This window comes from Rousettus aegyptiacus, unplaced genomic scaffold (genome assembly GCF_014176215.1).
Source record: "Rousettus aegyptiacus isolate mRouAeg1 unplaced genomic scaffold, mRouAeg1.p scaffold_m13_p_10, whole genome shotgun sequence".
In the NCBI taxonomy this organism is placed as follows: domain Eukaryota; kingdom Metazoa; phylum Chordata; class Mammalia; order Chiroptera; family Pteropodidae; genus Rousettus; species Rousettus aegyptiacus.
In genome coordinates, this window is record NW_023416285.1 from 90,703,603 (window position 1) to 90,729,028 (window position 25,426).

The window sequence follows — 25,426 nt, forward strand, 5'->3', positions numbered from 1 at the left end:
CATAGACTTTTCTGTCCATTCCCATGATAGCAACTTTTCCCGGGTCTTTCCTATTCTGCCCTTACCTCCCTCATTCAGAAAACATATAAGGTCCTACCTTTTGCAAGGAATCTTGACAATCATCTACGTTCCCTACTTCTTAACTGTGCCCTTTAAATTTCTCTTTTGTCTCTCTGATTGCTCTATTAATCATCCTAATAGTGTCTCCACACCATGTTATCTGTCTTAGCAAACCTCCATTGCAATCTAGATTGGTGAGATGTGGATTTGTTTATATGCCAGCGCTGGGGAGTAAGGGAGGGAAAGATGAAGTGGAAGAAATAGGACAATCCGCTCAGAGGAGGGTGGTCTTTCTACCATTTCTGCAATTAATAGTATACGTAAATATGTTCAAATGGATTAATGGTCTCCTGCATCTTGTTATCAATCGTTAACGCAGTGGGAGTCCCCCGTCTCTTCATATATCTGCTGCGGCCTCCTGCTTGAGAAAAAGCCTCCCATTGTTTATTAAGACATTGGCGATCCCCGGAAAGAGCTTCCATTTTAAGACCAGACATGCGAAGCAAACATTTTCAGAGCAAGAAAAATAAAAATGAGTTTCGGGCATGCATAGAGAAGAGATACATATGTAGAGGATGAAGTTAAACATCATCGTCAACTCATCCATTCAGCAAATGCTCATTTAGATGTATTAGATGCTGGGTGTTATTCTGGGAGCTGGAGATACAAAAGTGCCCATGACAAAACTTCCTGCCCTCACGAAGTTTGCTTATGAAGCTATAGAAAACTATGATTACAAATTTAAAAGAAATATGACAACGACTCAGTGCATAGGAATCTCAATAAAGATATAGAAGTTATAAGAAATAATCGAATGGAAATCGTGAAGTTGAAAAGTAGAATAACTGAGTCTATGGCCATGCCACCCTGAACAAGCCTGATCTCGTCTGATCGGAAGCTAAGCAGGGTCAGGCCTGGTTAGTACTTGGATGGGAGACCACCTAGGAAGACAAGGTGCTGTAGGCGTAAAAAATAAAAACGTAAGGGATTGTAAACTGACAAGGTCCTTGCAATCTGTGAGGTCAACTAAGGGTTGCCTCACCTAAAAAAAAAGAAAGAAAGAAAAGTAGAATAACTGAAACGAAAAAAAAAAATCACCAGAGGGTCTCAGCAGCATATTTGAGATGGCAAAAAAAAAAAAAAAAAAAATTAATAAACTTTAAGAGAGAGCAATAAAAATGATCCCATCTGAGGACAGAGAGAAAAAAAAGATTGAAGAAAAATATCCAGAGGCCCAGAGACTTGGAGTACAACAGCAAGTGTATCAGCATACATGTAATGAGAGTTCAAGAAGGAGCGAGAGAGAAAGGGGCAGGAAAACGTTTTGAAGAAATAATGTCCTAAAACTTCACAAATTTGGTGAAAAAAATATTTACCTACAGGTCCAAGAAGCTCAACAAACCCAAGTGGCACAAACAGAAAGAGATCCACATCTGTACCAATCGTAGTTAAACTGTAGAAAGACAAAAACAAAGAGGGAATCTTGGAAACGAAGGAGAAAAACAACTTGTCCTGGGGAACAATTATGAATGGCTGATTTCTCATTGTACAGGTAGATAAAGAGAAACAGGAGACCTCGAGATTCAGGTAAAGGCCGTTGTTTACAGAGCAGCTTACATGAGCTTTCCAATTCCCCACACGACAATGAGACAAAATATTACCCGCACTTGCAATATGATTTATACCACAGGATAGCCATCCCTAAAATTATGAAATAGAGCTCACATAGGGACCTCTGGCACATCTGCGCCTGAGAGGACTGGGGGAGTAGCCTTCGCTCTGGAAAGTAAACCACTCCTCTCCGAGAGGATGAGAGGTTTGTATTGCCCTTTGGACTAAACAATAGTTGTCTTCAGGGGAGACGTCTCCTAATCTCTCCAGAAGCTTCTATCTTGAACTTCCAAAGCATGCTCGCCATGAATCATCTTTTAACTCAACTTCCAACACTCTTTATTTAGAAAGCCCTGATCATGCAGAGCTGTGAAATTATCCATGCAGCATTGTCTTCTGACAGCCAGAAGACAGCGAAATAATGTGTTCAAACTGTCGAAATAAAAGAACCGTCAATGTAAAATTCTCTGTACAGTAAAACCTACTATTCAAAAATACAAGTGAAATAAAGAAAATCCCAGATAAAGACGGAAAGAATTCGTTGTTAGCAGTTATGCCTTGCAAGAAATACTAAAGGAGATACTTTGGGGGGGGGGGGGTGGTTATGGGGTGAGGGGAGTAACACAAAATGATAGATTAAATCCACAAGAAGAAATAAATTGTGCTGAGATAACTATGTGTTTAAATCCGAAAACTCTATAAATATACTTTCCTTCATTTAAAAGGCATAAATTTTATAAAGCAATAATTATACTTTCTGTTGGGCTAATAACAAAGAAATATGATAATAATGGTAAAAAAAGAGAATAAAATTATATTGAAGCAATGTCTATATCTTACTGGAATTAAGTTAGTATTATTCTGAAGTTGATTGCAATACATTAAGAAGCATATGATAAACCCTGAAGCAACCACTAAGAACATAACTAAAAATTCTATGGTTAAAAAAAAATCAACAAGTGGTTTGAAATGGTATGCTAAAAATGTTTCCTTACATAAAAATAAAAAGCAGTAAAGGAGGAATAGAAGAACAAAAAGATATGAGACAAATAGAAAAAAAAACACCAAAATGCACTTAGAAATGCACCCGTATCGATAATCGCATTAAATGTAAAGGGACTAGATGCCCACCCAAGTCAAAAGAGAAATTGCCAAATTGGATAAAAGAGCAGGACAAAACTGTGAGCTATCTACAGGAGACATACCTATGTTCATTGACATAAGGAAATTCAAAATAAAAGGATAGAAAAAAAAAAAAAAATATATATATATATATATATATATACTATGCAAAAAATTATCAGAAGGGAGCTAGAGTAGCTACTGGATATGTTAATAACAGAAAAATTGATTGTAAGAAGATATGTATTTACAGAAACAAAGAAGCTTTATGATAATAAAAGGGTCAATTCATCAGAAAGCTATAACAATTATTGACATGTATGCACCTAACAACAGTGCTCCCAAATACATGAAGCATAAACTAATATAAATTAAAAGAGACACAGTTCAACAATATCTGGAGATTTTGATACCTCACTTTTGATAATTGATAGAACCACCAGACAAAAAATGAATAAGAATATAAAAGAAGTGAACAACACTATCGACAAATCTGATGCATATAAAACACTCCACAGTCCAACAATTGCAAAAATCACCAATTTTATTTAAAGCACTTGAAACATTCTCTGGGATAGACCTATGCTGGGCCGTAAAACAAGTCTCAAGAGAATTAAAAATATTGAAATCATACAAAGTACACTTTTTAACCACAACAGAATGAGAGAACCATAATAGAAATAAATTTTAGAAATCCTTAAGTATTTGGAAATTAAACAGCATGCTTCAAAATAACCCACAAGTCAGAAAGAAAACCTGAAGAAACTTTTTAAATATTTTAAACTGAATGAAAGTAAAAACGATATCTCAAAATTTATAGGAAGCAGCTAAAGAAATAATTTTAAAGAAATTTATAACTTTAATGCCTATCCCAGAAAAGAAGAAAGATCCAAAATCAATAACATAAGCTTTTACTTTACAAAACTAGAAAGGGAAGAGCAAACCATCCAAACCTAGCTAAAGAAAAGAAATAAAATCAAAAACATCAAAAGAATAGGCAAAATTAATCAAACCCAAAGTAGGCTGTTTAAAAAGATTAACCAAGTTGACAAGACCTTAGTCAGGTTAACCAAGCAAATAAGAGAGAAGACACAAATTAGCAAACTCAGGGAAGAAAGGGAAGATGTCACTGCCAACTAACAAAAATGAGAGGATTAGAAGAGAATATTGTAACAACTTCATGCCATCAAATTAGAGAATTTAGATAAAATAGACAAATTCCTAGAAAAACACAAACTGACTCAAGAAAAATAGAAGCTCTGAATAGGTGTGTAACAAGTAAAGAATTTAAATGAGTAATCTTAAATCTTCCCACAAAGAAAAGACCAGGACCAGATGGCTTTGCTCATAAATTCTATCAAATATTTAAGGGGGAAAAAAAATAATGTCTATCCTTCACAACCTCTTTCAGAAATTAGGGGAAGAGAGAAAACTACCACCTCATTTCACAAGGTCAGCATGACCCTGATATCCACGCCAGAAAAAGGCAGAGCAAGAAAAAGAAACAAACATCCCTAATGAATACACACACAAAAATCCTTAACGAAATATTAGCAAAGTGAATTCAGCTACGCATAAGAAGGATTATACACCACGACCAAGTGAGATATATCCTAGGAATGTGGGGGTTGTTTTAACATCCCAAAATCAATTAATGTAATGTATCATACGAATAGTAAAAGAAAATTCACATAGTCATTTCAATAGGTGCAGAAAAAAAAACTGATTATAATCAGAGAGAAAATACCAAGTTTGGTAAAGATGTGGAGAAACGAGTCCTGAGGCCTTGCTGATGGAAACGTGAAATAGCACAGCCACTTTGGAAATCAATTTGGCAGTTTCCTAGAAAGTTCATGTCGGCTCCCTATAGAACCACTCTTAGGAACGTACCCCGAAAAAACGAAAACATATGTCCACAGCAGCATAACTCAAAATAACCCCAAACTAGAACCCATCCATCTCTGTCCACCATGAGGTTAATGGGTAAACCTATGTGGTATAGCCACAAAGGGATATTATTCAGCAATAAAAAGGAATGAAATGGTCGTATATGTTACAATGTGGATGAACCTCAAAAATATGCCAGGTGCACAAGACTGCATATTGTATTACTCCATTTATAAGAAATGTTCAGAAAAGGGAAATTTATAGACCTTACAGAAAGCAGGTCTATACCTGACTGGTGCCTGGAGGGAGGAATGGAGATTGACGACAAATAGTCTCATGATAATTTGGGGCTGGAGGTGTTTAAAAATATTCTAAAACTGATCGTGGTGATGGTTGCAAAGATAATACATTTATTAAAACGCAAAACGTTGAATTTTGTTTACAAAGTGAAGTCAGAGGGAGAAGCAGGGACCAGGCCAAGTCAGACCCTGTAAGCCATGGTAAGAAATTCTCATTTAAGTGGTGGAGAGCCATGGGCAGTTTTAAGAAAAGGAACCACATAATCTAATTTCCTGGGGTGGGGAAAGGGGGGGGCGGGGTGGGGTTGCATGCTTTGTTTTGTAATTTCTCATGCTATGATGTGCAGAATGGACAATAAGCGAGAGAGAGTAAAAACAATGAGATCAGTTATAAGGATTCTTACTTCTGGCAAGTAAGAATGGAATCATTACCATTTAGTTCAGGTAAATGAACCAGGAAACCAGAGGATAAAAAATATCTCATTTTCTCATCTCTGGACATAGACATATAGTAAAAAGAAAAAGGCACAGAGATGACTCCCAAAGAGAAGCTTAAAAGAATAGATGTCTTGCCATGAATTTCCAAGTTCAGTGGTTTCTAAGTAATGAACTTAGAGTAAACAAGAAAACAGAATGATTTCTAATCATGCGGCAGCCAGACTGGTATTCAAAATGTTATTTACATTTTTAGAACATTTTTTTCTCCAGGCATCTTATGTTTGTTTGTCCTAAGGAAATCATCATCATCAAAAATCTGGGCGTCTGTCTGTAGTTAGCAATTGTCTCCTGGTTGTGCAGAGGTATGTGGCCATTGATGGAGTCGATAAAACTGGGAAAACAGAGCAGAGGTGGTTAATGACAGGCACCAACTTTGTATTTCTATGCTGACATTCAGAGATCTTGATATCTCTACGTGTATTTGAACCTCCTGCTTGTTTTAATTATGTTCATCCAATTCTAAGCGATGCGTGATATCATGCATGACCAGGAATGGAAATATTTCTTTGTGGAATTTTTCAAATCTTGATTGCTGCAAGGAAAAGACCTTTAAGAAAACACAGAATCCTTCCAAACACAGAAGAAATTCCTGTAAATAAGAACATTCCCCAAATGGAAAAGTGTTCATGTTGGAGCCTGTCTGCCCCCTTCCTATTAGTCGTGATGATACGCCCCCAAAAGGATGGAAATTGGGGAGAACGAGAAGACCTGGGAAGCAGTGAGCGGGACCCCAGAAGTGTTTTTTACCTCTCGCTTTGTGAGAGGAAAGAGATGTTTATTCAAAATGCTGCCTCGGGGGCCAGGAAAAGAGAGGAGCACTCCGACCCAGTGACCTCCATGAATTGCTGGCTGCAGCTCAGCCTCCCAGCCTCGTCTGCAGGAAGCCAGCCATCCAGACTCCAAACTTCCAGTCCTAATCAGAGGGGTGGCGGGGCAGGCCTCGAGTGAGAAAGTCATGAGAATGCTATTAGCCACAGTCAGAGTTCAGGCAACTCTGTCCTCCCGGAGCATTCTGACAGCGGCAGGCAGAAGCTCTGAGGCCAAGGGGCCACAGCTGACGTTGCTTTTCTCCCCAGGGGAGTTCGATGACAGTGGGTGGCCAGCTTTGGCTCCTAGTCCTGACTTAACAGGAAATCCTCATTTCTTCCAGGTCACTGAGTCACTGTGTCTTGGACTCACTAGCCAGACAGGAACCTTATGAAGTCTCTGAGTCCACCCCTCGCCCTCAGGTATGGACACCTTGACCAGTCCACGATGGCGGCAGGACATGATGGCCTCCATATTGCTCCCTGCTGACCAGCTGGCGACTCACCCAGGAAAATGCCTGATACACCCAAGCTATCCTGTCTCTTAGGATGACGAGAGATCCAGTCACAGTCAGCAGGACACGTTTCATTAGCCTCTTCCTGTGGTTGACACTCTTTCGCTCTTATCCATTGGCACTCTGTTCGATACCCAAAACAACTTGGCCGTGAGAACCCGGCTGGGTTAGATGGCGCAAGCTATGACTGCAAACTGCGGACATATCTCATCCAACCATGCCTTCAGCCATAGCAAGAACTGAAGACCGTAAGTATGAAATAAATAAATAAATAAAAACCTTAAAGGACATCAAACTCCAGCACACCTTCAGTACTCAAGTCCCCTCTATACCATCCCTGGCAAGTGTCCATTCAACTTCTGCTCAAATATCTCCAGGGTCACAGGCAGTCCTTTTCCCTCTGGGACAGTTACTTCTGGTTAAAGAGTCTTACTGTTAAACGGAGAACGATTTCCCAACGATTCTCACTTACTGAGTTCTACCGTGTAGAAACCGTCTCTCTCTTATTCGGGTTGTATGTCGCCATGTCACTCCATGTCGCCCATGAGAACATTATGAGCGATCTCATCAGATACCTTGTTAAAAATCTAAAAGCACTGTGTGATTCCCGAGCCTCAAGTCCACAGACCCCGCCTCTGAAAGAAGTTAGTGCGACAGGTGCCATCCTAGGTATATGGTGGATTTCATCCTCCACGACCAACTTATTCCTGGAGGACCAGCTGAGGCTGGTGAACAGTAATTCCTTATGGGAGGATTCACAAGTTGTTTATTAAATAATCCACTTAAAAATCTGACACAGGGGCGACTTAAAGCTCACTGGCTATAGTCTCAGGATATTTGAGAATGATGCACAGTGCCTAACGCATACTTCGAAATTACCTTCCTATCTAGAAGCCAAAATTTTCCACCACTAGAGTCATTCCTTTGGTGTTATTTGGTGTAAATTCTCCGAAAAGCAGTCTAGAGAGATGAAGCAAGAGTCTGTCGCGTACTATCCTTGTACCTCGACATTTGCTGGAGTCTACTTTGCAAAGCTCCAGCTTGTCCCAACGAAAACGTCTGACATCTGAAACTCACAAGTTACTTTCCAATATTTTTCAAATTTTCTGCTTTTAATATCAGATTTTGTTACTTTTAAAGTCATTTCTTAAGGTTCCAGTTCTTTAGGATGATATGCATATGTTAAGAGTCATATGAAAGAGCTAAAAGTGTTTACTTCCATGGAGTGTTCTCGTTTTCAAACTAGGCATATAGTATATCTATTAATGATAAATCCAATGGTAAATTAAAATTCCTGTTTTTAAAGATAAAACAACATGCTTTGTGAAAATCATATTTACAAGTGAGGAAAGGAAGGAATAAAGCCTCTCCAAAAATATCGGCATTTTCATAAAGTGTCAAATGAGAAAGAAGACATTTCATTCAAGGAATGTTTCTTGAGAACCTCTGGGTGCTAAGCATTCTGCCGGAGTTTTCCTGGGATGGAAATAGGAGTAAAGCCCTCTTCATGCACTCAGAGACCTTACATATCATCAGAAAAAGGTGAGAAGTATACGAAATAAATGAAGTACGAGTTAGGATATGACAGTATCACAAATGACACATGTTTCAGTGTTCAAGGGCTCAAGAGAAAAGGAAAGAGCATATTGGAGGAGGTCAGGAAGTAGTTACAGGGGAATCACACTGGAAGTTGAAAGACATCTACAACTTTGCCAGGAAGGGAAGTGGGAGGGTTGCCCCTCCCCCCACTACGGTCTAAAGGCCCAACATGAACGAAGGCATGCAGACAGGAACAGAGCCCGTGTGGAGAAGGATCCTGGTCATTGACGGGGCGGGAGGGGACTTTGGGTGCCAAAAAAAACTTAGGCTGACGCGACACCCAGGAAGTTGTGGGAGGCAGTACATGTTTTTGAGCCAGAGAATAGTACAATCAGAGCTGAGCTATAGAAAGATTAGTCTGGCAACCTCTGCAGAAAAAATGAAGAGACATCAGAGAATAGCCATCAAGCAAGAAGTAGAAAAAGCCTTGAACCTGCAAGAAAGACAGCATCTTTGTGAGCTCCTGAATGGGAGGGGCTGTAAAAGAACACGCAGGTGTGTTTCAGAATTGTGTCAACTTCTTTCTATTTAGTTTCTGCTTCCCATAACGCCTTACTCTCTGATTTTTCTGTTCCTGTCCCCGCCTCTTCCCTTCCTCCAGAGCAAAGGGTTCCTTTAACTTCCATAAGCCAAACAAGCTATTCAGTCATTCCACGCGCATTCCTTTTGCTCCTATGATGAACCAAATAGTAAACTGGGCCTTCGCTCCAAGAGCTCAGATGAGATCCTAGGGCCCTTGGAGAGGTCTTCCCCTGGCAAAGAGGTGGCCTGGATGCCGGAGTTTGAGTCTGGCTGTTAAGGGTGGAAAATTTTCAAATGGCCAACTTCTGCTTCCATTGTTTAATGTTAAACAGGGTGTAGTTCTGGGAGTTACCCTGTGTAAAGATATGCTAATGTCAAGGGTGTAGTTATCCTGTGTAAAGATATGTTAATGACCAGCCTCTGCTTCTGTAAACCTGCTTGCTTGCTAAAGGGGATTTTGGGGATTTTTAAGCTATTCTTTCTAGAGGCTTGGGGCTGATTCTCTAGTGGGGAGAATCAGTCGCCTGCTGGCTAATAAAGGCTCATAATTAATCTCAATCGGCTCCGTGGGTCTTAAATTTGATCGCACCACAACATGGGCACTGTGTGTAACCTTCATACATCAGTTTAATTTCATAAACCCCATTTCGAATAATGCATTTTTCAGAAACAACGAGTTCATATGAAACCAGTGAGTGTCCCTTTAAAACTTCAAGTTAAAAAGTTATGTTAAGTGGCTTTTGGAAAATCACAGAAAAGGCATTGGATCTCCACATAACTATTGTTTGATTAAGGAAATTACAGTAAGGGAGGCTTCCTTCATAAAATGCAGAATTATGAACTTCCTTAACGTTCACAAATGTAAACTGAATAGCCTTGCAGACTCCAGACATACTTTGTCATCTGGTCTCACATGACTCACTCAGTGGACTTTAGGATCTCTCACAAAGGGAAGGATCGTTAAACGCTACCACAGGAAGTGACATAAAAAAGATGTGTGTTAAAAAAATGATGACAAAAATCCTTCTTAGCTAAATGAATAAAGAGAAATGTTTTCCTTTATGAGGTCGGTCACCAACTTTATCGTGCAATTTAGCAGAAGTGAAAAGTAGCTAAGGAAAGACTCACAGTTAATCCCAAAATGTCCCTCTGGTAGCTCGATGCTGAGCCTGGAATTATAATCCGAGGAGTCTCCTAAACCATCATTTTGGTATGAGGCACCAACTGAGCCCTCTGTTAAATGGAACTTTTCTCCCCTACGCTACATGTTTCCATATGGAAGAACCTCCATCAGGGGGCATTCCTGGTCTATTGCCCATCCTTTTTTTCATTCTCCTCCATGGTGCATCCTTACATGTGACAGATATTTGTTCACGTTTCCCAAATGGGAAGAATTCATCTACTAAGGATGACAGCACAGAGGATTCCACCTCTTTCCTTCTCTGTCCCTCACTTACTTCTCCCCTGAATGAAGTATCCTGACCTGTTCTCTGTTAAGGGGAAGTAGTCTGCCCTGTGCAGGAAGTCTACAGTTATGGAGCTGTGCTCGCAGCTTTGTAAAAACTACACCTCATTCCAGATAAAACCTTAGCAAACCCGTTTGGCTACAGATCCAAGCCGCCTTCTCCCAATAACTCACCCCCACAACAAAGGAAAATAATTTTTTACACACCCACCTGACACTTGAGCCTATCTTACAATTGCTTCTAAAATCAGAGAAGAGATAAATGCTAATTATGGACTCCCAAAAGTCCCCAATGCACGGGACGTACACACATTTTTATTACATAAATATTAATTGACAGCTGTTGAGAAGGAAAGCAGTTCTTGCAGTGATAAGGCCCCAAAAGTCTTCATAGTAAAAGCTCACCAAGGATAATCTTTGTTTTTTGTAATGTAAATTTAGATCAACAGCTCATTGACCATCTGCTATATACAGCATCCTGAATGCAAAGGAGCTGTTTGTTGTGTGGTGAAGGGGAGAATTATAAAGAGATAAGCGATAAACCCACCCTCTACTGGGGGCAATGACACACAAATAACTTAGATGCAAAGCCCTGGGATAAGTGACGTAATGGCTGTAATGTCATGGACCAAACGCTACGAGGTTCTCAGGGAACGGAGCTGCCACAGCTGGACGTGCACATGCCGAAGAATGAGGCTGCACCCCCACCTCACACCGCACACGCCAACGAACGCAAAGTGAGTAAGAGACCCAAACTCTAGAAGAGAGGACTCGTAAATCTTTGCGCCCTTGGATGAGGTGACGGTTTTCCTTTTGCTTTATTGCGGTAAAATAGACATAACATAAAATTTATCATTTTAAGTATTTTAAGGGGGTACGTTCAGTGGCACTTAGTACCTTTCTCATGTTATGCCACCACCGCCACTAGTCTAGTTCCTGAACATTTTCACCAGACGACGGCTTCTTAAATATAACACCAAGCACGCGGCAACCAAAGGAAAAAAAAAATATGTAAACTGGACTTCGACAAAATGTTAAAATTTGTTCATCGAAGGACATTATCAAAGGAGTGAAAAGACGGCCCACGAAATGTGACGAAACATTTGCAAATCATATATCCGATATGAGTCTAGTATTCCGAATACGTCAAGAACAATGAAAGCAACAATAGAAAGATGAATAACGCGATTTTAAATGGGAAAAGAATGTGAATAGACTGGTAATTCTCAAAAGTTTCCTTGAGAATTAAATAATAATTTAAAAGCACTACAGGGTTATAAAACGATAGGACACAAAATTACATATAAAGTGTGTACTAAATTTTATAAATATATATGCACATACATATGTATACATATATATGAAAACAGAAAGGGAGTATGCCAAAATTTTAGTAACGCTTGCCCTGGAAATTGGAATCACTGGTGATATTTATTCTTTTCTTGTCATTTTCTGAAAATTTTAAACATTCTACAGCTAAGTACATGTTATTATAATAAAACATGCAATTAACATTATAAAAAAAGAAAAAAAAATCATCGTAGGTTCTTGCCATGTAATTGAACCCCACAATCAATATGTTGATAAAGCTAACAGTCTTTTTTGTGGAACCTACTGACCTTTCTAGTGCTTGCGTGTAGTGAGTTGAGACTTTGGCTTCATGTCCAGATACCTTTACTTAACGCAGAGAAATTGTCTACAGTGAGTTCGTAGTGAGTACCGGATTGGAAACACTTTTTCCTTACGGTTACCAAGAATAAAGGAAGAGGGCCATCTAGTGACTTCACCTAAATGGTATTTTATTAAACTAAATAGTATGTTATTCTAGAGATTTATTTTTATATATTACTCAAGCAAAAATGCAATGTTGGAATAATTTAAATAACGCGTATTTAAAACTATTTAACAACATGACCAAATTTCACCGATAGTCCTCCAGAACTCTTAAATAAATTTCCTTCTTGGGAATCATTCACTTTATAATTAAAGGATTCTTTCAATTCCAACTCAAGCCACCCTGCTCATTCAGCAGTTTGCATCTTCTTCATCCAAGACAGAGAACCACGAGAGGAAAAATTATTTAGCTATATTTCCAGTGTCCAGACACAGGAAAAGGTCGTCCAATCAGATTAGATCACAAAAGGGAGCAGGATACACTTTCAAAGATTTTTGAAGGGTCTCCACATTTTAAATCAGAAGTGCATGATGGTATGTATAAAGCCTACACAGCATCTGCCCCCGATAGCATGTATTTTCCCAATAAAGATTTCTGTGACTAGAATTCAGGTATTTGTAGTTTGATTACTATCACAGAGAAAACAAACTTGGGCACCTGACCTTGACTAAAAGCAAAACGTCCACCCATATGCATCCCCCAAAGAAGATAGTGCCATTCACTAGGGAACAGATGGCCCAGGGGCGGGGTCCTCGAGTGCACGTGCGGATGACTTCAGTCTCAAGTCCCCAGGAGGATATAGGGCTACCCTGCGCTCCAGGAGACAGGCAGAGAGATGTTCCTGTTGACTTAAATGAGGTTATGCACTCAAAACAGGACGCGAGGCAGCTGTTGGGGAGAAAGCCCTGTTTAAAGTCCATCCGCGATGCACAGTGTTGGTGTTGGCGCGGCGAGGCCTGAACGCCAGTCCAGTCCAGTTATCACAATAAGCAGAGAATCGGGGACTGGAAACCACGCCAGCGAGCAAGGCGAATCCTTTGATTTCGGTCCACCCTTCCCCTGGCTGTCACAGAACCTCATAAAAGTAATTCATCTTGGGTTGTGCATCCTTCCTGATAGCGTATCTGGTCCCTCTGAAAGCTGATACTTTGGGGGTTTTCAAACCTTTCAAGAGGGTTCTCTCTCGCTCGCTCTCTCTCTCTCTCTTACATTTTCCAGATTTCTGCTCCGCTCTGCTCTGCGGCATACCTGCTCATGTCTGAATGTTCTCCCTGCCCCTTCGGGTTCCTCTAAAAGAAATACGACTTGCCCTAACTCTGTCCTGATCCTTCCTTCCAGGATATGGCTCGCTGCCATAAAGTCAAGGGTTGGGATCAAAGGAAGTTTGCTCCTACGCAAGAGAAAACAGAGATTGTCAGCTGTATTCTCTTCTGCTGGATAGGACCATTTGAGTCAGAAAAGGGAGGGCAGCAAAAGTTTGGGGATGCAGCCCACTTCTTAATGGTCTGAGTAAATGAGGCTCGCTGCCAAAAGAGGGAAGGAAACCATTGAGATTTATGACCAGAGTCTAGATAGCCTGTTGGAAAATTACTAGAAGACTGGGTGTGAATCTCTCTCTCAGAGATTTCTGTGTTCCTTTTTGATAAACAAAAACTCGGAAATTCAACCACTCAGGATCCCCTCATAGCACCTCTGTAGCAAAACAAAAGAAAAATAAAACCACTCCAAAATAGTCTTTCCCAAAGCCACTGAGATTCCAGTGGCTTTGGGAAAGACTAGAAAATGTTTGCTTATCGACAGGAGTCCAGTCTCTATAAAAGGACTTCACCCCGAGGTCTCTTCTGAATCACTTTAATTTTAGGAGCCGGGAGACCCAAAGCCACTACAGGCATATTTACATCAGAATAGTTTTCTCTGCTCTACATCTAAGCCAAAACAGTGATTTCCCTCCAGGCGTCGTTGGTTTAAGAATCTTCACACACACACACACACACACACACACACACACAGAGAGAGAGAGAGAGAGAGAGAGAGAGAGAGAGAGAGAGAGAGAGGAGATTGAATCAGTACACCAAAAAATTGAACAAAGATGACCATGTCCATGCAAAATGACTCACACTTAGGAAATCATAGCACGTACCTTCTGGGAGAGATATTAAAAGCAAGAACACACTTTGAGGGTATGAAATAAAACCCATTCCTGCTTCCAGCCCACTTTGTGAGAGCAACTTCTCCAAGCAATCTTTCCATCCCTCATTCACTTACTTCAATCAGCTGTCAACTGTGTTCCTAAAGAAACATTTTGAGGAAATAAAATTATTAATCCTCATTGAAAAATAAGGAACAGTAACTGTTTCAAATATGTAAATTCTTCTTAGTTAAATAATGATAACTTCCTTAGTCTTCTCAAGTGTTTGACAATTATAATATTCACCATATCAGGGATATTGCTAATGCTGCTATTTCTGTTTGTATATGTGAAAAGATAGCTTATTTTCAGCTCAATAGCTCAGACCTTTTCTATATTGAACAACTATATTGAAGTGAAATGAAAATAATGCTTTACCCTAACAAACCACACAAAATATTGGCAGCATCGATCTCCACTTTCTCTAGAGCTTGAACATATCAATCAAAATTGCATATTAGTAGGCTTTTTATCATTTCTAATCAGAGCGAAATATTTTACGCTGTTCCATCACGAGATTTCTATTTGTATAGGAATGGCTTATGTCCAAGAAACAGGCTTATCCTACAGAATCAAAATTTTTGTTTTCAGACAAGGTTTTTCTTCAGCAACTCAAGGGCTTCATAGTTTTAGTGCCTAGGTCAGTCCTGGTGTACGTAGAGACCTAATAAATGTTTCATAACTGCATCATAAGACACGATAGACATTTTGCAAAAACAAGTGGTAAATTTGCTGTCTTTTTAAAAAAAACGTCAACAATTTTTCATTAAAAATGATCAGTTAACATGTTTTATAAATAACTTCCATTTAATTCATCTTAAAATGTGGGAAGAACCAACGATTTTAAAATTAAAACTTTTTCAAAGACTTGATGATGAATTTAGTTCGTGATGGGAATGCTTCTCCTTACGTCACTGCCACACTATGCTTGTTACATGTTTCTTTAAATTTTTTTTGTTATAATACATACCATAAAATTTGCCATCCATTTATTTTAAGCGTACAGTTCAGTGACAGTTAGTTCATTTACACTGTTGGGCGACCATCACCACTGTCTATTTCTAGAACATTTCATCACCTCAAAAGGAACCCTGTACCCACTTTGCGGTCATCCCCCAATCCTCCTACCCATCCCGCCCCCCACCCCCACATCCTAACAAACCTTGGTTAGCTTTCTGTCTCTGTGGACTTGCCTATTCTGGACATTTTATGTAAATGAAATCCTAAAGAATGTGGCTTTTGTGTCTGGCCTCTTTCCTTTAGCATAATGTGCAATTTTAATCTTGACGATGAACATCAATAACATTTTTGCCCTCACGTTAAAATTCTAGATTTGATTTCCTCTATGCATTAGAGAGTCTCTCCCCTGATTCCCGATATTTAATCTAGCAATTAAAACTTTTTTAATGTGGCATTCAACTCATCCCAAAGCCATAATAAATATTGGTTTTGCTCAAGGTTTCAGAGTATGTGACTTTATGCTTCCTCTGGTAATATTTCATTGGTTTCATGTTTATATAATGAGGCTTTTCAGCTGCAAGTTGCAGAAGACTCCACCAATGATACATTAAGCAGTAAGGGGTTTGTTATTCCACATGACAAAAAATTCCAAAGGCAAGTGGTTCCAGAATAATGCAGCTCTTCAGTATATGAGTTCCCTTCAACTTTCTGGAACCTCCACCCCGCCCTTCTCCTCTCACCAATGGTGGCAAGATGGCAGCAACATCTTCCAAGGTCACCTCGCCCCCCACAGATGCTCATCCAGAGATAGAAAAGGACAGTTGTTCTTTTTGTATTGGTTTTTCTTAGGACAGAAGAACTTTCTCAAAATCTTCCAAGGAGATTCCATTTTGTGCTTCCTTGACTAAAGTCATGCTACAAGCTCAAAACTAAACCTGGAGTGGCAAGGACAGTGGACCTGCCATGTCAGCATTTACTCCTGGGCCTGGGGAGGACCCTCCAAACACATCACCATCAATCACCTTCGCACACTAGGGTTCTGTTAGTGAGAAAGGCCAGGGAAATGATAAATCAGTAGGCTACCTGCCGTGTCTGCTATGATATTTGTGTTGGTTTCAATCTATTACTTTTCTAACCTGACCATTTAAATGGTTCCCTGAGGTCGCATAATCTAGGACATCGGATCTGAGTTACTTGGCTGACCAGATATTTATTGAAAGGGATTATTATTACTGAACTCTCAAAATGCATGCTTTACTTCCCCTGATAGCTGGTGAGCATAAAATAGTAGACAGCTATACAGAAACAGCAACTTGGCCCAAAGAAGACTAGAATTGCTAGGCCATCGCGAGCTGCAGCGAAGAAGGCGCCATACTCAGAAGACATTTTGAAAAGTTTCCAGATTCCCTCTCTCTGGGTTATTTACTCACAGTTCAGGGGCTACTCTGACAGGTTCTATCCAATCAATCAGTAATTGGATCAAGTTTTTCACCATCCGATTCACTCCTGTTGTCAAAGACCAGACCAAACTCATCAGCGAGTGTCATGTGGACAGACCCTTAATTGAACCAATAAATCTAGAGGCCCATCAATCATGGAGATGGTCAAAGGAAGACGAACATAGATCAGTCCCAATTCAAAAGGGAAAACAAAGCATGACCAGAATGGGAGTTGTCCTCTTCCTCCTCATCCCGTGGGAAGAGGAAACCCTTATGAAATTTGAGGAACTCTCTAGCCGAGAGAATAATGAGGCATAAATCCTGCCTGCTGATAGTGAGAAGCCTGACTCAGGAAGTAATGCCATTAACCAAACCGTCCTGTCCTCCAGTGCTAGGAATGGTGATGAATGATCTAAACTTGACACGGCTGTGTGGCTTAGAAAGGCTTTGCACGATCGGCTTCCACTCTTAGGGAGAATGATTAGCAGAAGCTGGAAACAATGGTGGTGACTATTGTCTTTTTTTTGTTTTTTTTTGTTTGTTTGTTTTTTGCCAATTCCCTTTGCTCAGCAGTTAGCTCCGGGAGAAAGGAGCGTTGTTTATAACCTTTTCTCTCCGACTTGAGAACCTGAGACTGTCATCTGTGGACTTGGTGTATGCTGGCTTCTCTCTTAAATGGGAGGATGGGTTGTTAACGTTACAATTTATGGAGTGCTTATCAACATACCTCAGCGTGCAGATGGCTCCAAGCAAAAAGATTTCATTCATACCGAGACAATTCTCTTCAGCTGTCGTTTGCTGGTCTAGGATAGTAAGACAAGCAGAGCTCCACCGTCAAACGCTTGGAATAAGAATAACAAAAATCTTGGACACCGCCCTTGATAAATCGAGCTTCTGTCACCTCTTCAGACATCCGTCACAACTCTATCACTGAAATTTAAATCTCATATATTTTCCAGAACAGAAAAGAATTAAACAGGAAAACCAGTAACTCTTTAGGACTCACGAAGCCTCCCTGTGAGGAATGCTGGGATAGATTTTAATAGAGAAGTAGAGAAAGGGCAGGAATCCGCTGATTATTCTATAACCAATTGGGACACAAGTAGATAAGCAATTTGGTTGCTGGGAGACTATACCACAATCAGCTGAGTGATGATATCAAAATGTAAGAGATTTGGAAAGAGATGTTTAAATCTCGCTTAACACTCAATCTGTCTTTTCTTCCTAGAAATTCCCTTCCCACACACTCAAGTAGTTGCCCTGAATCTTACTGAAAGCTAAACGAGGAGCCACTTGCCACTCTGGTATCTGCGAGTGACTTCGCATTTGCTCTCAGTACGTGCTGCTGGTTTTGAACGGGATGTGTCAAGCCAGGAGGTGTCAAGCCAGGACTCTACATCATCACATCAAGCTGAAATGGTCAAAAGCCGAAACACTTTGTTCTCTTCTTCCTAACCAGGGCGGGGCGGGGGCAGAAATCATTTCAATCATCTGTCTCTGTGCCAATCTCTTTTTTAAAAGGATGTAAGACTAAGTAGCAGAGGCAGGAGATTAATGGCTTTGCAGGCAAGTGGAGAGAAGATGAGGGAGGCTTACCAGGAAATAGAACTTTGGGGGTGTACAAGCTGGTATATAAGAATGACTGCCTTTTCTAATAGTCATTTAGATAAGGTTGATTTCCAATAGAGAGATGCATTTCCAGGGAGGATCTTCCTTGCATTGACCTCCATTTTTCACACTTCGCATCTACACTTTGATCACCCAAGGAAATCCAGATCCCCCACAGACTTCCGTGGAGCGCTCCGTGCGTTCACGTCAAAATAATTACGACGCCAGTAATAATAATGTATCTTGGCACTACTCTCCCAACCCCCCGGTGCTGGAAAGAGCAAGGATGGAAAGGTGTAGCACTCGCCCAGGGCTCGTTTGCAAACGGGGTGCAGAAAAATGCATAAAACAGTCTTTTAACTCCCGTTTCAAGTGCATTTCATCCTATTACATAGCCCACCGGAAGGGAATACCTTTGTGACCCTTTCCACAGGCTTGTGTGCTGGGGAGACGCGTCAGAAGAAAAGCCTTTCTTTTTTTTTTTCTCTTTGGGCTTCCAGTGTCTTCTTACCCTCCCCTGACCCCTCTGGCCTTTTCTCGCATCTGCTCCTCCAGATCCCATTCTTTTCGAGCTGGCGAAGTGAATCTTCCAGCAGTACGAGCTCCCTGCTGAAGGGGCATCGACTCTGGACCAGTCAAGGAGGGACAAGGGGAAAGAGACGTCACAGTGGCCTGCCCTCCGAGGCGGCATCTGCAAAATGAGAGGCCTTGCAGCAATTCCCAGAGCGTCGTTTCTGTGGGCAGCTCCTTTACGTTATAAATAATAGTGTCTGCACCACTCTTATTACTGCCTGCTGCTAAGGATGACTGTCATAACAACCCTTTTTCCTAGTCTGTTCCAGCCACTGTGGCAAGTACCGTTCTTACATTATCTCCTTTGGTTCTCATAATTCTGGATAAGCAGATTCTGTTGTTATTCCTATTATTCCTATGATGATATCGACATTTGGAAGACCGAACTAATTTGCACAAGGCCACTGAGAAGGGGCAGAGAAGAGAAATCTGAGTCTAAACATGGAGGCTTCCCCGTGCCTTGTGGGAAAAGAAGTTGGTGACAGTTGGCCCCTGCAGATGAGATGTGTGAAACTGTCTCGTCATGGTTGGCTTAGAGGATAGCCAGTTTCCCTTGCTTAAAACACTTCCTGGTTCCCCCCATCATGCTCCGATGACATCTAAATATTTTCGTCTCGCTTACAAAGGCCTTCCTGATAGGGCCTCCACTTCCTCTCCAGCCTTATCCCTCGGCCACCCCTTGCCATGTCCTCTGCTCTGGCTAAACCTGGGCAAAACCCTTCCTAGAATTCCCCTCACCGAAGGGACCCGCCGAACTGATGGCGGCTTCGCAGTTCTGTGCGTGTGCAGGGTGATCTTCAGCCCTCCCTTCCAACAGACTGTGAACCCCTCGACAGCAAAAAAGCTTGCCTTCGGGAATAGATACACTCGTCCGGTACTGCTCACTGCTGCTGGAGGTGCAGTGGGACGAGGAAAAACCATGTGACCTCTCTAAGTAACGATCAGGCACCGTCCACGATGGAGGAAGAGACAGCCTCTCAGGCGGCACCGAAGAGAGGCCTTTAACTCAGACTTGGAAGAACCCAGGAGGGCCTCCTTAAAGAAGGAACGAGTAAGCGGAGACTTTTAGGATGAAGTAGAGTTGGTCAGGTAAAAGACAGTGGGGGCTCGGGACTGGGGGGGTGGGTGCAGTGCTCCAGGCTGAGGAGCAGCACCCGGCAAACCTGGAGGCCAGAAAGCGCTTGGACGACTCTGCAAACTGGAAGAGGTTCCATGAGGCTGGAGTTGGCAGGGGAGGCCCGCAGGGCGTGGGGCAACGGGGCTGGGCAGGAAAGTTAGGGCAGAGCGAGCAAGTGGCCAAGCCAGAGTCTGCACTCTGTCCAGCAGGCAGTGGGCCAATTTTCCTATTAAAATGTCTTAGGCCACATGACCAGATGGGCATTTTTCTCTGTTTCTTTTGCATATCCTTTTATAAATTATTAAATACAGTTAGTTCTCCGTGTATGGACTTAAAGACACAGGTGCTTAGTGTAGCTAGGTGTCCAAAGAAAGATTCAATTTGTAAATTCTTTTTCCTTAGCATTAGGTTGAAAGAGGCCAGGAAGTTGGACACAACCCCTCGGAAGAAGGCCTCTCCGGGAGGCAGGAAAGCCTGCCAGGAGACCAGGGGTCTGCCGCCTTGGCCGGGAGGGGAAATAATCAGCCTGTCACGTTCAGGTTCGGCGCGGAACCCTGCAGGAACCCAGGCAGGCCTGAAGACACTGGCTTCGACAGGGTAAAATAATGACCTCATCGTCACAGCTCCTTAATCAAGCCTTTGAGTCGGGGCGTGGGAAGAGCTCTGAGCCCCTACTGACAGCCGTATGTTAATGGCAGCCAACACTGATACAGAATTTCTTATGTACCAGGCACTGTCCAAGGACCCGTCATATCTATTAGCTCAGTTTTCCTGTGGCAGGGAGACCTTCCTTAGCACCATTCCCCAGATAAAAAAGCTGATGCACAGAGAGGTTGAATGACTTGCCCAGGTCACCCAGCTGATGAGTAGCGGTGCTGGGATTCAAGCCCTGTGTTTCCGGAGCCACCTATGCCCCTTAGACCCCCGGCCACAGCTGCACGGGAGCTGGAGGCTTCACCCCGGCTCAGACCCAGGCTCCGCGCCCAGCTACAGCTCAGAAATCAGTCCCCCGACCCGCACGTGGCTGCAGTAGGTCCTTAATTCCCTTCCAGAAGTGGACCTGTGGTCCCAGCTCTGGGGACAACCATGCCTTGAGCTGGAGGAAAAGAAAAGCACTTCTCAGTTTTATCGATAAATTATTTCCATGGTTTGTTTACCTTTCCTTCCAGGTTCTCTGTTCCAAATATCACCTCCTCCTAGGAGCCATCCCTGATTGCTTATCTAAAATGTTCATACACATACACACATACACACACACACACACACACACACACACACCCCTACACCCCTACATCTTTATTCCCTAACTTTACTTTCTTTTATTTAGTAACACCTATCACTAGCTGTATTTAAATGGTCTATTTATTTAATTGGTTACTTGGTTATAATCTGTCTCTCTTACTGAAATATTATATATATAAACTATGTATATATGTGTGTGTGTATGTATGTGTGTGTGTGTGTGTGTGTGTGTGTGTGTGTGTATTCCGTAATGGCAGAAACTTGGTGTTTTGCTATGGTAGTCCTAGCTCCTAGAACATCGTCTGGCAACAGAAGAGAGATTTTTTGATTAAGTAATGAATCGAAAGGCAAGTAAAATTATATTGACCAGCTTCTCAGCCTCACCTCTGCGAGGACTGCTCTTTGCCATGGAAACATGAGTCCTCTCTCTTCTCACCTCTTTCTCCTACCTTTACTTCTACAAGTTCTGCAAAATGAACAAACAAACAAAAACAAAAGCAAACAAACAAACAAACAAAATCCCCCTGCAAAAAAAAAAACCCGCAAGTGTTTTCGGAATTCCTCCAACTTCGTGTCCTCCTCACCCCCTATTCTGGGCTGGTTTCCTCAGACCGGCTCCTTTCTCTGTGAGGAGGGAAGAGTCCAGTCCACCTTGGATGGACCGCTTCTGTGACATCCTGTGTTACCACGTGGACCCCGGTGGAAGTGACTGCTAACATTTGGCAGACTCCCCCTTCCTAGACTCAACCTGTGCTTTCAGCACTGCAATTGAGGGCACTAAAATCTGTCCTTTGGAGTTAGTTCCATCCAGCCCACTTTGGGGAGTGTGTCTAATGCTATCGAGAGATTTGGACAAGACACAATGAGTGTGAACTCCAAGGGAAAGGACTTACTCTGAATTCTGTGAAACCTCAAACAAACCCATGTGGAATCTACCTGCAGGGAGACTTGTGTCCTACGTTGAAAGAAAGACAACTTCCTAGGGAAAGAAGGGGGTGAACCCATCTCCCCTGCTGCTGACTTCAAATCCAGTTCTCTGTCAGCTGTCTTCTGAGCCCTTCATCGGAAAGAAAAACATGAGAAGTAAGAGAGGGGAAGAAATGTTGGCCAATGGAAATCTGGCTATCGAAAAAAAAAAAAAATCTAGAGCACATTTCTAAAAAAAGGGAGATGTGCTTTTCAAATTGTCATGGTTTTTATCATTCTGGACTCTCCTACATTCTGAATGCTAACTCTGTCAAACATTAGCTGTCTAAACACCTCTCTAAGACTCAGTTTTCTCAGTTCTAAATGAGTACAAAAGAACCACCACGACAAGCCCACGCTGCTCCAGCGCAGAAGTCTGGACTGAGATTAAGAAGGCGGAAGGAGGCTGAGGGCTCAGAAAGGAACCCCTGGACCTCTGGGACGAGAAGGGATCGAGTTTGATCGCGGCTCTGGAGCCCCCTACACAAACACGTCGGAGGCTGTGTGAAACCAGGGGGCGATTTGGGTGGAGGGGAGTAAGGATCAGATGTGCCTCATACACGTGGGATCTCGACCACATGTGCCGGCCTTCTCATGTCCCCCAGGGAGCCCCTTGAGGACCAGAACACAGCAAGTGCCATTTGGCAGCGGGGGATCAAGAACAAGAAAGCTGCTAACAAACTATGCGACCCTTGGAAAGTGTCTTTTCGATACTCGCGTTACCACACTCTTAGCTTCGCAGAGTAACAACGTGTGCACTGCCCTCTGCTCCCCAGCAGAAGCTGTAAGTGCCCCCCGGGCCAGAGCTAAGTAGAACTTCTTGGAAGATGCTTTCAAAAGGGACCAGTCTTCCCTAAAAGATTTAGAAGGTAAGCCAAACATTTTTTTTTAACTACCATATTTCCATATATATGCACATATATGTGTGTAAGAGAGATCTCTTAAGACCCACAATCCCGGCCACCTTGGGCGAGGACCTGCTCCGTCCAGAGGACGGCCGCTGAGTGACGTTCCTCAGCCCCGGACGCCAGGCGGACTTGCCCAGGAGGGCAGGTGGACAAAAGTTCAATTCTGTAACAATTGCGCATGAGCCACTTGGAGCAGCTTCACCGGTGAGTCAGACCGCACTACAGATATTCAGGTTCCTGGGTATCTGGCTGGTTGGTTGGTCTGGCCCTGGGAACTAGTGGAAAGCTGGACGTGGCATAACTTCCCTAGTCTGGTCAGGACTGAGACGTCAGATCCTGGCCCTTGGTTGGTTGGCTGGTTTTGTCTTGTTTGTGCCGGCGCCTGTCTCGTGTTGGTCCGTCATCTCGGTCTCTTTGGTGTCTGTTTTTGAACTTGTGGTCTCTCTGAATGTCATGTTTTTATCCTTCTTCTTTTCCTTATAGGTCTATTGATGCTTCTTTTCTCCCTCGGTTTAGCTGCCCCTGCCTCTCCGGGCTGGTCCCCAGGGCAACACATGGCTCTTGCTCTAACTTTTTAACCTTTGCAGGTGTCATATTTTCTTTCACTGCTGTTCCGACCACCACGGGCCAAGCTTCCTCCAGACCCACTCCTCTGCAGTGTCTCCTCAGTAATGTCAAAAGCTTCAGGAGGCGGGCCCAAGATTATGGGCCCCACATCACCCCCTTTGGTCTCCAGAGGTTTTGCCAGTTAGATTGGCAACCACATTTAGAACAGGGTGGTCATCAGAGGGGTCACTCGACCTGTGGACAGCCTTTCGGGTGCGGAGTATTATCTATGGTAACCACAGGCTTCTTTTAAAACAGTACGGAAAGGTTTAAGTTGGCATTTGTGGGCACTGGGGATGCACCGGAGATTCTGATGGCGGTGACTTCCATCTGACGTGCGCCTTCGGTGTCCCTAACAGCCTGCTGGGTGCTTTGCGTTGCAGCGGCATTGAACTTTTGACAACGTTCTTTCGCTCAGTGGCTCAGCACCTGTCATGTGCCTGATGCACAGTGGTAGGGTGCTCGCTGTTTTTTTTATTCTTGTTTTGCAGAGGAAGAGACTGAGGTACAGGAAGTTTCAATAATTTACCCAGTGATGGAAGTGAGTTTGTTTTTAACATTGAAATACGAGAGTTAAAAAAAAAAAGCTAATAGGGGCCTGTTGGGCTAATCCTTCTTTATATTTTAGATTAGAGCAGGGAAGAGCAGTAGGAAAATGGTCGTGTAGATGGGGATTGGAAGCGGGGATGTCGTTGAGGGATGGTGGAGAGGTGGATGTGCATGTGTGTTGGAGGTTTGAGTCTGGAGAGTGACTGAATGTAAATTTGATTAGAAGGTTCACAGGGCGTCTGTGGGGCAGAATTCTAGATGGTAGAGTCTCCTTTCTAACTGGTTCTTCTGTTTGGGTTGGAGTTTATTTTCATAAAAAGGTAGATTTGTAGAAGAGCTCTGCTTTGGTTGGTTTGGAGAGAAATAAGCACTTCTAGATAAATTAAGTCTTCCTAAAATTGTACTATAAAGAAATATGTCTTTAAAATTATAAAATTGGTATATTCATAAATGTGCTAATCTATTGAATGCTTACCTATAAAACACAGTTTACAATTGCCTACTTCATTGTTTTCTCTAAAATTAAGGCCATAAGAATTATGAATTCTAGTATATGTAAATAAATTACTAAGAATAATACAAGTGAAGAAAAAATTCTGTATGCAAAGTATGCAAGGAAAATAAAATGTATTTTGAGATATGAAGGATATGTTTTTTAAAAAAAAAGGAGAGTAATTTTATCCTAAAATAGTTTCAGGTTATTTAAAGGTTGTTTGAGGCACGAAAGAAGGTATAAAGTATGGAGATTTATTTTGAAGGAAATTGAAGGAAAGGCGTTGGTCTTAAAGTTAGTTATTTCTGAGTGAGTGCAAAGAGGCCAACTGTAGAAATGAGAAAAGTAGTAGAAGGTTTGTGAAGAGAATACCTGAGAGGAAAATAAAGGACAAGAACATAAGTAAATATATGAAGTTGTTAAAGAAAAGAAAAAGAGAAAATCTTATTTTATATAGTGAGGTTGGCAAAATTAAATGTATTTATCATAAGGTTTTAAAATGAACTTTAATATCAACAGTGGACTGACACAAAACTAGAGTTTGGATTATTGGTCTGTTCCTAATAAGAGATCATAAAAGATTTTTCTTTATCTGTGAGCAATACACTTAGGAAACAAAGATTCTATATCCTATCAAAATAATGTATTGTGCTTTATAGTCTTTATTATGTCTTTAATTATTTATAAAACTTAGTCTTCTTAACATTAAGAGCGCTAA

General features: G+C 41.8%; 1 pseudogene; it reads left to right on the forward strand.

Moving 5' to 3' along the window:
* The first annotated feature begins 909 nt into the window (after positions 1 to 909).
* LOC118609027 lies at positions 910 to 1,026 on the forward strand (annotated as a pseudogene).
* The last annotated feature ends 24,400 nt before the right edge of the window (positions 1,027 to 25,426 follow it).